General features: G+C 40.7%; 1 long non-coding RNA gene across 3 annotated transcripts in view; it reads right to left on the bottom strand.

The window, feature by feature from the left end:
• LOC114486247 (uncharacterized) overlaps window positions 1–15103 on the bottom strand; it is a 92977-nt gene that overhangs the window by 49533 nt on the left and 28341 nt on the right. The window contains exon 4 of one of the 3 annotated variants that reach the window (XR_003679655.2): window positions 7497–7814. The exons of the other annotated variants lie outside the window; for them this stretch is intronic. This is a non-coding gene — a long non-coding RNA (uncharacterized lncRNA). Of the gene's footprint in view, window positions 1–7496; window positions 7815–15103 lie in introns of those variants that run through there. 3 annotated transcript variants of the gene reach the window in all.

Here is a 15103-nt window from a genome sequence, read left to right as displayed (position 1 = left end):
ATAGAAAATATAACCCTTCTGATATCTAACATTTGCTTCCAGTTGGCAGAGAATGTTAGACAATTTCATTACTACCTCTCTCTAGCCCCTCCCTGCTCTTTCCTGCCCCAAACTTGCTGATTTCTCCACAGTCACCCAGTCCTCAGTAGTGATTTCACTTCTCAGGATGACAGCTGTGGGCACAAGCATGGCCAGGGTTTAGGCCAAAGGCACAGACCTGATCTCATTTGTCACTTATTCCCCATTATTACTAAGTCACTAATAACAGACAACTTGAGTCCCCCGTAGATTGTGAGCTACCCAGTACCTGGCCTTTTACTTCTCCACACATGCTTCATGGTGTCTAGCTATTTGCTAATTAATGGATTAGCATTTCCCAGCCAGTAAGGGATGGAGCCAGAGTTGGATTCAGTCTCCGGATAGGCAGCTCCAGCATGCTGAACTAGGTTTATTCCACGGGTGTGATTCTTCCAGAGCAGTCAACTTATGCTTCCGTGTTCAGACTTCATTCTCACAGGAACTACTGTAGAGTAACGTGGATTGGAAAGCTAGCGAGGGCTTATGACTGCATGCATTGTGCCACTGAGAATTATTCAGATTTTTTTAAGTTGTAGCTTATGCATGTATATTTGGGGCAAGCAGGGGGCACAACTATGTTTATATACTCATAAAATCATAACTATTCAAATTTGAAAGAGGATTTTGAGGACATTTGGAGGAACTTCCTTATTTTTATTTTATTTTATTTTTTTTTTGCGGTACGCGGGCCTCTCACTGTTGTGGCCTCTCCCGTTGCGGCTCCAGACGCGCAGGCTCAGTGGCCATGGCTCATGGGCCTATCCACTCCGTGGCATTTGGGATCTTCCTGGACCGGGGCACGAACCCGTGTCCCCTGCATCGGCAGGCGGACTCTCAACCACTGTGCTGCCAGGGAAGCCCCAACTTTCTTATTTTTATAATTAGGAATTTGAACTCCAAAGAGGGGTTCAGACACACAACTAATTAACTAAATAATGCTGGCGAATTCCTCTTTACACAAACCCAAGTAGGAGAATCCATTTTCAGTTCCTGTAATGATACCTATTTTTCTTTTCAGCTTTTGAGTTTTGTTACATTTTAGCAGCTCTGATATGATTCAGAATCATGTCTCTTTTAAAATCAAACCAAAATGAAATGTCCAACACAACTCTAAAGAATCTGGGACAATGACAAACCAAAATGGAAAACTTAATTTGGACTCATATTTGAATGTCCAGAAAATTACTGCAAAAGCAAAATATACTATAAGGAAAATATACTGATGAATAACTAGTTCTACTCTCTTTATTACACTTTTATAAAGGCATAATGACTGACTCAAACATATTAAGAAAAGGGTAGAAAAATAAAAATGCTTTTTTACATGACTACATGACTACAGCTAACCTATTAACATTGTTTCCAAACAAAGGAATAAAAAATAAGAATTTAAAAACAGACGTGAAGAAAACTAGCAGAGCGGCGCCACCTAGTGTCGATTATCTGAAAAAGCATCGGACATTTCCTGCGCCCTCCTGTGGTAGAATTTAGCATTCCTCACAGGCAGGAAATCTGGTTTCTTCGCTTTGAATGGGAGATGAAAAGAGATAGCATCTCCACATATTTTCTAAGCAAAATATACCTTCATTCACTATATTTAAAACAGAACAACTACAAAGATCCAGTTTCCCACTGGTCACACAATAGTCTTCTTTTGGACCTAATTTCAAGTGAATCATTTGATTAGTAACTTTTAAAATCTGAATTATTATAAAGCATCTAAGCCTTTTTGTCCCCATGAAATTCTGTTCAACATGAAATTTTATGAACACCACCCCTGTATCAACATCTTGGTAACATTTCAAAGCTAAAACAAACTTTAATTCTTAGAAAACTAATTTAGAAGTAAATGTGAGAGAATTTGAGCCAGGAATAAGAGTCATCTTCCCCTGTACCTCGGTTTACCCATCTGTAATGTGGAAATTGTTCTGACTCCAGTCTACTTTCCTTTAGGGGTTGGGAAGTTGCCATTGACAGGATTAAATGAGATTAATGTCCATGGATGCTACTGAAGAGTAGAAAGTATATGATTTAGACAAAACTGAGATGTTTGTTATTTTTATTGAGTTGAAAATATTGGTGTTGGGACTTTTCTGGCGGTGCAGTGGTTAAGAATCCGCCTGCCAATGCAGGGGACACGGGTTCGAGCCCTGGTCCGGGAAGATCCCACATGCCGCGGAGCAACTAAGCCCGTGCGCCACAACTACTGAGCCTGTGCTCTAGAGCCCGCGAGTCACAACTACTGAGCCCACGTGCCCCAAAAAAAAAAAAAAAAAAAGAAAGAAAATATTGGTGTTGAAGTCTAACATCAGCCCTGGCTATGAGTTGAGGAAAGAATAGTGAACCAGGAAACTGAAGAAATTTACTAGCTCTAAGTCACTGAAGTCTGGATATCTACTCTTTTATTCTGTAAAATGAGGATAGTTTGGACTATATTATCCATAGGGTTTGTTCTGGCTCTAATGTCCTACAATTAGACCATATAATCGCATTCTCCCTGCCACTGTATCAGCACTGGTGCTCATTATCTCTTATCTGGACTACTGCAGTATCTGAAAAACACATCTCTCCCAGCTCCAATGCAGCAGAATAATGAGGGAAGATGGGTATTTCCAGCATAAACGTCTTAAAGTATAAGTCTAATTCCATTCCACTACCTGAAACCTTGAAAGCGCTCCCTGGGGCATTTTTCAGGACAACCAGTGTTCATTGGCGTCTACTCGGTGCTAGACAGTATAATTGGTGCTTTCTGATCCTAGTGTCTTTACATGTACCTAATGACGCTTTAGATAGGCAGAACATGCCCTGTTTTTATGGAGGAGGAAGCTGAAACTCCTAGAAGTATAGGCAACTGCTTCAAGTCCCAGTAAGGGAGTGAAGAGCGTGGTCTGCAAATCTGGGTTTCTGGTTCCAAAATTCATGGTCTTTGTGAGTGGTTAAGGGGTAGACTTTGGAGCCAGAAGTACTTGGGCTGGAATGCAGGCTCTGCCAAACATTGTTACACATTATGTAACCTTGGGAAATTTCCTAACCTCTCTATGCCTCAGTTTCCTCATCTATAAAATGGGGACAATATTAGTACTTATCTCACAGTAAGTTAATACATGTTAAGCGCTGGAATAGCACCTCTGTCTCTTACTGAATTAGGTATAAATGAATTTTCTCCCTTGACATTTAAGGTGCTTCTAAATTTGGCTCCAACTGGCCTTTCCTGTCTTTCCTGTTGCTACTTTCCTAAGAGTCCAATACCATTATTCCAATTTCCCCTCCAGATACTCTGAAGTGTATTGACCTTCCTCCAGGTCATTGCTTTTGCTGCCACTGGTGTTCTCCCTATTCAGACAGTCTGTCTCCTCTTCTCTACTGATCCCTAGTGGTGAGCACAGTGATGGGCATAGCAAGCATATAATAAAAGTTAGGTGTTATCAATATTATGGTTATTGTTGGCATTATTATTAATACCCGTCAAGGCCCAGTCCCAAAGCCACCTCTTTCATGAAGCTTTTCCTGAGACAGCATCCTCCTCTGAGCTACCTCAGGTTGTTGCCGTCTATCCTTTCACACACTCTCAGGCTATGCTGTCCAAAACAGTAGCTGCTGGCCACATGTGGCTATTGAGTACCTGCAGTGTGGCTGGTCCAAACTGAAATCTGTTGTAGTGTAAGATACAGCCATATTCCAAAGACTCTGTATAAAAATTAAAGGAAGTCTTTAAAAAGTACATATTTTAATTTTTTATTTTTAATATTTTAATTTTTATTGATTATATGAAATGATAATATTTGGACAGAGGTTAAATAAAATAAGTTGAAATTAATTTCACATGATGCTTTTTATTTTTAATTAAAGTAGCATGTATGATTTTCATTATATTTCTATTGGAGAGCACTATTCTAAGGTAAAGCTATTTTAAAAAACTGTTCTGATTATAAAATGTAACTCATATTCATGGCATAAAGTTGGGAAAATGTAAAAAAATGCAGGGTAAAAAAGGAAAATCTTTTTATACAACTACTAGAAAAGAAAAGCTAATGTATACTTCTAAGATTTTTATTTTTAAATCTTATTTTTATAAATATACATTTTTTTGACAAAACATTTTTTCACAAAGTCAGGATTATAATGTTTTGTTGACTGACTTTTTCATTTAATGTAGAATAAGTTTTTTCTATTTCATTATTCTTCTAAAGGTTCATTTTTAATGGTTGCATAAGTATCCTATTTATGAATATACCATACCTCATTTAGCCAATCTGTCAATGTGCCAGAGATCAGCTCACCAATCCTGTTTTTCTTCTTGGACCTAGTGGATGATTACATTTCCCAGCATTCCTTGCAGTTAGTTGTGGTCACATGACCATTCTGACCAATAGAATGTGGTCAGAATGATGTAAGCCATGTCCAACCCATAGCAAATCCAGGCATCCCTCTTTGTGCTCTTTCTCTTTCTCTCTCTCTCTCCATTCACCTGTTGGATGAATGCAGGGGTCTACCCCTCTTTTAGAGGTTCTGAAAGATAGTTGCAGTATAAGACAGAGGAGCCAGGATCCCTAAATCACTATACGAAAAGCCACTAGGCAACAACCTCTGACTGTACCATGAGAGAAAAATTAATTTTTTATTGTATTAAGCCACTGTGATGTGGTATTGTTTGTTAGAGCAAGCTAATGCATAACTCCCTTAAAGCCTAGTATTGGGCATTTGGATTACTTCCCATTTTTGTTATTATAATCTGTGTTTTTAGGATGAATTCTTAGAAGTAGAATTGCAGGGTCAAAGGGTATGTACATTTGTACTACTTTTGGAAACTATTGGCAAAATTCCTTTCAGACTTCTTATATTCCTTATTAGATGGGAAGCCATCTGAAGCATTTCACTTTGATTGCTTCTAAGTATCTAGTAGATCCTAGGTGTGTGTTAAGTATTAAACAAATTCATGTATGCTCAAAATACATATGCACAAGGAAATACTGTTATTTTGAAAATAATGACTTTGAAGTGTAGATTTCAGCGACTGCCTGAATAGTATAGGCACTTTTAAGAAATAAGGGTTAAAGAAAAATGGCAGCAAGTAACATCTATGTGCTTGGCTGGGAACTTCTATTTTTTTAAAAAGGTGCTTTTAGTCTCCTAATGGTTATGGTGAAGCCATGGATAGAGTCAGCCAGTTTTGGTATATACCTCCCACAGCATGGCTTGCTGATATGCAGTTGGCTACTTGCAGTTTTTTTTGCATCTTTTTGTTCCTTCATGGATTCTCTATATGTTTCTCACTGCATACATCCGTGCTATGCCATTTTCATGAATCAAGAACTGGTGATTTATTTGTAACTACATTTGGTTCTTTAAGAGACACAAACGTTAGATTTGGGAGGGATGAAGATAAAACTAAATGACTATTAAGATTCTTTCCAAAACTAAAATTCCTTGTGAGAGGTTCTACAAGGAAATTAATACGATTATCTGGTGCGTGGGCCTACTCTGGAAGAAATCACAGACCCGTCCGGAGGCTAAATTTCAATCTATTGGGAGTTTAGTCCAAGCAGTGACAATAGCTTATCTTTCAACCACAAACCAGGGCTGTTTCTTTTTTTTTTGGCCTCTCCTGTTGCAGAGCACAGGCTCCAGACGCGCAGGCTCAGCGGCCATGGCTCTCGGGCCCAGCCGCTCTGCGGCATGTGGGATCCTCCTGGACCGGGGCACGAACCCGCGTCCCCTGCATCGGCAGGTGGACTCTCAACCACTGTGCCACCAGGGAAGCCCCAAGGGCTGTTTCTTCATGTTAAAGATCATTGAAGTAACTTCAACCCTTCATTACTCAACAACCCAAATTTATGTCCAAAATTCTTTCAGAAGAATATGACTTCCCTTTGAATGAAGTTGAAGTTTTCAAGCCCTCAGGATGCTGAGAACAGCAAAGACCTGGATTCTAGTTCTCCTGTAACAAGGAAATTCTCATGTTATTATAGTAAGAACCTCTACTGAGCACAATGAAAAAACAGGTATATTCTAAATAGATGGCGCCACCATGGCTCTTGATCTTATTTGTGGAAACTTTATTCTTGGTTAATGCACAATGACCACAGAGGGATGAAGAAAAAAAATCCTTTCATAGTCTTTCTTGAAGGAAATTTGAGTTACAGACAAATGGATTCCAGAACACCCCAAGATAACAAACCAGCTGAAAGGTTAAAAAAATTATCTTTCTATTTGATGCTAAACAACTTGTTGGGTTTGTTTTCTCTGGCTGAATTGACCTGACTGCCCAGCTATTTAGTATCACAAAGACACTCTTCATTATGGAGGATGAAGAAGGAAATAGTATCTTGTAGCTAAATATCATGTCTCTTGAATGGGTCAGGAAGTGATGGGCTTTGGGGGAACAAAGCTGCTGGCATAAGCATTTCTTTGTTTTGTTTGGATTTTTTCTATTCTTCTGTGGTTACATGATGATCTTTAAACTGCAAAACCATCATCTTCTCAAACTGGCCCAATGGCAGGGTTCTAGGTGAGGGGTGACATCTACCAACTTTCTTTGCCAATTTCCTCTCTGTGTCTCTGTCTCTCTGTCTCTCTCTCCCCCCCCCACCCCATACTCCGTAGTTAAGACCAAGGCTAAAAAAGGCCTCTCTGGTAGATGAGACCCTAACAGACCAAAGAGCACTAGAGCTGAAACATGACACATGAGAAAATGAGGCACAAAGAAGAATTATCTTGTTTTCTGAATTGACTATCTCCTACCGCCCTACCTGTCCTCCCAGAACGGAAGTTCTATGAACCCAGAGATCTCATTCTCCAGGGCTTAGAATACACCTGGCATATAAAGCACACTCCAAAAAATTTTTTTTTGAAAGACAGAGAGAAGAGAGCCATGAAGTTTGTATTGGAGAAAGTTTTAAAGAAATAACAAAATTGCCAGATCTTCTAACACCTGGGTGGTCAGTATTTGTTGACCACCTATATAATATAATGGATGCAGCACCCAAAATAGAAACAATAGCAGAAGCAATAACAGAACAAGACTCCAACCATTTTCTAGTCAGAAAGAAGGTTTCTAGCTTATATCAACTTTACCTGAGGAACTGATCTCAAAAAAAGGGCAGGAAACTACTAATTTGTAACAAAACGAAGCATGTGCCTCTCATTACGAGCACGTTCTGCTGTTTTGCACCAGCCACTTCCCCATCTCTGTGTCAATGTGTGGTATGAGAACAGCTACCCAAAGTCATATCAAATGACACACTCCAGATTTTCTGTGCCATTTAGTATACATTTTAAATAATATAGCAGCACTGAGACTTTTTAAATAAGGAAAGCATTCAATAGATCCATTTTGCATTGAGTTCATCATGAGTAGGATGGAAAAGTGGGTCTTGATTGGACAACTATGGGGACAAAGAATCAAAGCAAAGTAGAATTCTTTTTTATTGGGGAAAAGTTTGATCCACAAAAATCACACTGCATTTCTTATTTCTCCCATGATTGGTGATTCTTCCCCATTTATGGACAGGCATCCAGTGCTAGGCCCTGGGTGGGTATTCAGTAGATTCAGCATTTATTTAGGTTAATAAAGTCCTCCATTTCTGGGGACTTCCCTGGTGGCGCAGTGGTTGAGGGTCCACCTGCCGATGCAGGGGACGCGGGTTCGTGCCCCGGTCCGGGAGGATCCCACGTGCCGCGGAGTGGCTGGGCACGTGAGCCATGGCCCCTGAGCCTGCGCGTCCGGAGCCTGTGCTCTGCAACGGGAGAGGTCACAATAGTGAGAGGCCCGCGTACCGCAAAAAAAAAAAAAAAAAATCCTCCATTTCTGGGTTGAGCAGCTATCCCAAAAAGGCTTTTCTTACCCTCTAAACCGAAGCCCATTCCCCTTCCAGTCTCCTTTCTTTGTCCTGGCCACCTTCATTCTGGCTTTAGCTACCTAAGGTATGTGGGAAATGACCGCCCTAAACATAATCTTTAAGATCTCTACAGAAAGTGTCTATAACTGGAATTTCCTCATTACTTTAATGTCCTTCTAGTCATAGCTTCATGGGCCTATTATGTGTAAATTAGGAACACATTATTCCACCAACAAAGCTTTTCTTTCAAATGCATAGAATTTTATAACCTGTCACAATCTATTAAATTCCAAATTGTTTGTACTGAAACTGACTTTTTTCTGTAAGAAGATGTCAAAGGATCTTAATTTCAGCTAATTCTGGCAACCAAAATGAGTCTCCCCTATTTAATAGCTGGCAGTGGTCTCTGCAGTAAAATGCTTCCAGGAAAAATTGGAAATTACTAAGATAATAGTGTGTTTCTTTAGATTAGTATCACTTCTGAAATGTGAAGCTTTTGCCAATTCCAAGCTCCTTTGCTGTCTTTTTAAAACTGAATTTCCTGAAAAGTTCTTAAATATTAAGAAGAGTTGATGTAAGTAGACAAGAAGACAGCAAATAGGAAAGCTAATGGACAGACTCTGAGTGACCTGCAGAGGGTTCTAGAATTTCATATGAGCTACTTCCAAATAAGGAAAAACTTGGCAGGCATGAGTTTAGAATTCTCTTTAGTTTGTCCCTCCTTTTAGAGCCTGATATTATTTTCATTACTATTGCTTTTCGGCTTCATGGCCATCAACTGGAACATTTCTAGGGATGATATGTTTTGGGTGGGAAAAGCATCATTTCCTTCCCAACAGGCTCATAAAGTATTGATATAATGTAAACTCAGCACTGGAGTGAAGAGTTTGGCATTAAGCAACTAATCTCTGACTTAGGACATTAACTCAAATATCTAACGCCAAGGAGATATTGCTGGGCAAACCAAGAAAATCTCTATACTTGATGCTTAATAATAATAGGTAATATTAATTAAATGCCGGGCATAGCAGTAAGTGCTTTATACGCTATCTTATTTAATCCTTTAAAAAAGCCCATATGCAGGGGACAAGGGTTCGTGCCCTGGTCCGGGAAGATCCCACATGCTGCGGAGCGGCTGAGCCCGTGAGCCATGGCCGCTGAACCTGCGCGTCCGGAGCCTGTGCTCCGCAACGGGAGAGGCCACAGCAGTGAGAGACCTGCATACTGCAAAAAAAAAAAAAAAAAAAAAAAAAAATCACCATTTATTATTGCATACTGGTCAACAGATCAGCTTGGTGGTTCTGCTCATCCGGGCCAGGCTGATTTGAGCACATTTGGACCCTTTCAAGTGTCTGCAGGAGGCTGGCTGGTCTAGGATGGTCTCAGTTGGGATAGCTTATCTCTTTCTGCTCCATGTGGTCCCTCATCCTCCAGCAGGCTAGTCTGGGCTTGTTCATTCAACAGCTTGGCAGAGTTCCAAGTTCCAACAGCCTGGCCAGAGTTCTGAGGTCTAGGCTCAGAACTGAGACACTATCAGCAAAGCCTCATTCTGTTGGACAAAAGCAAGACAGGAGACCAGCCAAAAGCTGCAAAGTCATGCTGCAGAGTGTGGACGCTGGGAAGAGTGAAGAATTGTGACAACTTTGACAATCAATCTACCACCATGACCTTTACAAGGCATTTCTTTTCTCTACACCATAGTTTCATCACCTCTAAAATGAAGCTAATCATAGTATCTACCTCAAAGCCTTGTTTGAGGATTAAATGAGAAAAATGCATGTAAAGTGCTTCACACAGTGGTGGCACAGAGTAAGCATTAAATAAGTATTTGCTTTTATTATGCTTGCATTTATGATTGTGGCTAATATTATTATCATCATTATTGTAGTTGTTATAATGATTACTGTGATTCTGAGTATCTGTCTGCTGGGTTATGACTCCCCCTAGGATACAAGTCTAGTGAAATGCTTTCCAAAAGTCCAAAAGTCTAGGCTTGTAGAAACCCTAGCTGGCTTCCCAGGAGCTGGCTAATCAGGGGAGGGTGATTTCATAGAGCTCCCTGTCTGCCTTCCTATGGCTGTTTGGTGAGTGCTTTTCTCTCTGAGTTTTTGCTGTGCTGGCTGCTTGGAGGTCCCAGAGCTCCATCCCTCACTTGGAACCCTCCAAGCAACCAGGATTAGCTGCTGTTTCAACAGAAACCACTAGTTCTGGCCAGTGTGGCCCCCTGGAGGAACAGAGCAGGCTTCACTCCTGGGATGACTGATTTTCTGCTCCTTTCCGCTGTTCCTTCTGTGCCCATTATCAAACCCTCCTGAGGTGACAGTGTAGCCCAGGGTGCCCAGGGTCTCATCTCATACTTACTCCAACCCAAGCCTCCAAGAATTGAAACCAGTTGGTAATCTCCTGGAAAAGGAAATTTGTCTCTTAAGTCTCCAAAAGGGAAGAGGGTTGTTGTTCTTGGGTTTTTTTAATGGTTGTTTTGTGCATGATGGGAAAACCTCCCGATGATGGTCCTGGCATTTATACCCCATGCAGACTCTCAAAGCATCAAGGAGGAAAGGCACAGAAACTTTTTCCACGAGGCAGCCTGCTAACTTCATTTGCCACCATGGTTTTCCCATCTGCTAAGGGATGGGCCCAGGCAATTTTCCATGTATAATTCACAGTCCTTTGTAATTTAGGCTCAAAGAGAATCAACAGCTTGATCAAGACGCCATGGTGAGGACTCAGAGGGTGGCACTCCCATTTTCTGTCCTTGCTCAGAGCCGATGCTGGCCCTGCTCCTGTGAGCACCTCTTCTCTCTGTCACACTCTCTGAGTCTCCGTTTACCTCTCTTCCTACCTGTTTCATAGTCCCTCACAATTTTTCTTTGTCCCTCCCTTTTATCAAACACTATATTTCTACCTTGCAAATGTGCTGGTCTAACTGGACACCTCCCATAGATAATATTGCAACAGTGACCACGTGTCAGGCCTCGGCTAGCTGATTGTAGCCCACACTTCATCTGGCCAGGGCGAAGATGGATGCTCAATTTGCATTTTTTATGTCTTTTCTCTGTGTTCCAGTGATGTGCTTTTACATAACATATGTAAAATTCTGCTGACATTGAGAATTCATTTGGCTAGAGATGCTCAAAAAGAGGAGTGGGAGGAGACCTGGTTTGTGTAAATTCAAAAGCTATCAGACAGCTTTGCCTTTTTTGTTATCCTGAGAATTGGAAGATGGCTTCTCAGGAGAGTTCTCTGGATTACACTTGACAGTCAGGTGAGCTTTTTTGCTTAAAGAGCTTTGGTTCCATTTAGGCTGTCTGTCTCCTGCTTTCAAATGGGTGGGGGTAAGGACTGAGGCCCATTTTAAAGTTCAAATGCAAATCTGTCACTGCATTGCAACTACAGGCAGAGAATAACAGAGCAGTGGGGAGGACTTAGCGCATCTGACTTAATCTTTTCATTTGTAAAGGAAGAAACTGAGGCTCAGAACATGAAATGGCTTGTCAAAGAGCTAGTCATATCATGTTATCCTGTCCTTAAATTCCTTCCAATAAAACAACATTGTTACAGGGGGGCAAGCACTTTTCTAAGTACTTTACATTTTATCCCATTTAATCCTCATAAAAAATTCATACACTAGGACTTGTTGCTATTATCCTCATTTCATATGAGGAAACTGAGGCACAGAGAGGTTAAGTAACTTGTCCAAGGTCACACAGTACTAAGCAGCAGAGCTAGGATTCAAACCCAGGTAGTTTTGCTTGAGAGTCCCCATTTAACCATGCTGTTCCTCTGTTCTAAGGCTTCTTTGAACTGCCCCTTTGCTTACAGAATAATGCCCCAAAACGTTACTTTGCAACATAAGGCCTTCTATGATCCTGCCCCTCCTGACTTTCTCAACTTCATTTCTGCCACTCCCCAAAATATAGCCAGCTGTTGGAAAAGGCAGTCTCTTTCAGCCCCTGCTCAGCCACAGAAGAATAGGCCCTGGGCCTGAAACCCTCCTTACCAAAAGATGGGGGCCGACACAGCCTGCACTGGCCTATCGCCTAGCATGGGACTAGCTTTCCCTATTCCAGGGTTTCACAGTGAGCCCAGATGGAATGAGATTTGCAGCTGCCTTTGTTCCCTTACTCAGTTTCAACTGAACCTGACTTCCCTACAGTATTGAAGCAGCATCAGAATATTGTGAATCAAATATTATGAATGAGTTAGGATTAAATAATGAACCATGATTTTCTTTGGTGACTTATAATAACACATTTTGTAGTATTACCATATTAAGAGGCAATAGTGATTTTACTAAGGAAACTCCTGGGAGATAGTACCTAAGTATTATATATGAGATATATTTCATATGCATAATTCTGACATACTTATACATCATATCATGGGATATATTCAGAAATTCTAAGTGATAACTGTGTGTTCTAAGTCAGTTGTTTCCAAATGCCAGTTGATAATAAAGCTTTTATGGACCCAGAAAAATAAGGGAAGTGATATAATATGTGTGCGTGTGTGTGTGTGTGTGAGAGAGAGAGAGAGAGAGAGAGAGAGAGATTATAAATTTGTGAATGTTCTTTCTTGGGAAGAAATGTCAACTATTCAATGATTATAGGCTCTTGCTCTTTTACTTTTATCAAGGGCAAGAGGAAAGATCAAGAAATGTCTTTTCTTCTATGAAATAACAGTGTTTGTCATACTGGGAAAATCTTGTGATACTAGATTTCAGTATCCTCAGCTTTTTGGCATTTTACTAGTTTCTTGGTTTATTTATTTTATTTAATTAGCTCATTCAAAAGCTAATCAAACTCTGTCTCACATCACTGAGAAGATGGTCCATGCCCTAAACCCTCCAGTCCAGAACATCTGCCCAGAGCTGGTGGGGCTCAGTCCTATTAGAAGTGCAGAGACCTCTGTCTCTTGAGTAGCCCTGCCTTCCACCCAGGGCTTTCATGCTTTGACACAGTCCACAATGGGCCCAGTCCTGACATGGCCTGGCAAGAAGTGATCATACTCCAAATTACCCCCAACTTTTCCACTCTTCTAGCATTGGGTCTCACCTTACCCTAGGAGGGAAGGCATAGGCAGCTGTGAGACTTCACTGCAATCCAGCTCTTATAAAACAGGATGCTGATATTACCAAAGGGTAATTTCCTATCATGGAATTTCAGGCAGTGAGGCCAAGTATGGTGAAGAATCCTGGGCAGCATGGGAGAGCTAGTCTTGAGCACTTTAAATTAGAACCATCAGGTGGCTTCCTGAATGGCTATCCTTGACCTGACCATGCTGCTGGAAACACCAGAACAGTAGTGTGATGATGCCCCAGGAAACTCAGCCCTTCCCATGAAGTCAGAAATGGAAAGCATTTAAATATCTGTCAAGGAAGTGGATCTAAGGAATAATGATCTCTACTAGTTGTAACCATGGATTTCTTCCGTCTCTTTTCACTTCACTGCCTTTATAACCCCATCTCCCTTTTCACTCTTAATTCTTTATCTTCCTCTTTATACAAAACATTTTATCCACATAGTTGAAAAATGTATTTACATTATGCATCCACACTGATATTCTCTGTAGGTTCTGTGATCTCTTGTGCAATTTGGAGAATGGATTTTTAAACTGTTATAAGGAAGAACTAGCAGGAGAGGAAGAACTCTTGGCTAAAAATATAGCAAGCCTTATTTAAATAATCATCTTCAAATTTTCTTTTGAAAATTTAGGGAGTGGCCACCAAAGACCCAAAGGGGAGGAAGAATGTGTGGACAAAGGGATACAAAGGAAAGAACCAAGCAACATGACTTAGGAAACCCATAGAGATAGGGTATCTATCAGATTACAGTCCAGGAAATGTTTCTGCTCTTCTTTTTTTATTGTTGTTTTTGGATTTTTTGTTTGTTTTTTTAAACATCTATTGGAGTTTAATTGCTATACAATGGTGTGTTAGTTTCTGCTTTATAACAAAGTGAATCAGCTATACATATATATATATCCCCATATCTCCTCCCTCTTGCGTCTCCTGCTCTTCTTAAGAGGTTCAGTTATACAAGAATAAGAATCAATATTTTTCTTGGGAGATGTGTGCATTTGGGGCAGCAGACATGCCAGACATTCAAGCTGTTGAGGAGATTCAAGAAAATGAGCCCATGCCCACCCAGGTATGTTTTACATGCCACTCCACCCCCCAGTACTACTCTTCTATGGGACTTGGGTTGGCAATGCCACCATTCATTGTACTATTAAAGGCCAATGCTTCTTTACTTCTCAGATTTGGGGATATATACAGATAGATGTAGAATAGAGAATCCAAACCTCAATCCCCACTTCTTGTAGTAGGTCAGGAAGCCCAGCTTGGCAATCACAGCTGCCGTTTCCACCACCCTTTCCATGTTCCGCTATCCTCTGCAAGCAACCCCCTTGGAGAGGTTCTTTATCTGATGGGATTACCAAACCTTCAGCCTAGATGATCTGAAAACTTGATAACCTCACCTTTACTGGGTTGCCTCAGTTCCCCATTGTCAGGGATTATTGGGCAAAGAAATACTGGGACATGCCCCCAAAATCCCTTGAGTTTCAAACATCATCCTCCCTGCTCCAACATCTAGTTGAATCTTTTTTTTTTTAACATCTTTATTGGAGTATAATTGCTTTACAATGGTTAGTTTCTGCTGTATAACAAAGTGAATCAGCTATACGTATACATATATCCACATAACTCCTACCTCTTGCATCTCCCTCCCACCCTCCCTATCCCACACCTCTAGGTGGTCACAAAGCACCGAGCTGATCTCCCTGTGCTATGAGGCTGCTTCCCACTAGCTGTCTGTTTTACATTTGGTAGTGTATATATGTCCATGCCACTCTCTAACTTCATCCTAGCTTACCCTTCCCCCTCCCTGTGTCCTCAAGTCCATTCTGTATGTCTGCGTCTTTATTCCTGTCCTGCCCCTAGGTTCTTCAGAACCATCTTTTTTTTTTTTTTTTTTTTTTTTTTGTAGTTTCCATATATATGTCTTAGCATACGGTGTTTGTTTTTCTCTTTCTGACTTATTTCACTCTGTATGACAGACTCCAGGTCCATTCACCTCACTACAAATAACTCAGTTTTGTTTCTTTTTACGGCTAATATTCCATCGTATATATGTGCCACATCTTCTTTATCCATTCATCTGTTGATGGACACTTAACATGCTTCC

This window comes from Physeter macrocephalus, chromosome 5 (assembly GCF_002837175.3).
Source record: "Physeter macrocephalus isolate SW-GA chromosome 5, ASM283717v5, whole genome shotgun sequence".
In the NCBI taxonomy this organism is placed as follows: domain Eukaryota; kingdom Metazoa; phylum Chordata; class Mammalia; order Artiodactyla; family Physeteridae; genus Physeter; species Physeter macrocephalus.
Note: the sequence above shows the minus strand (reverse complement) of the source record. Positions and strands in the feature narration are given on the sequence as shown.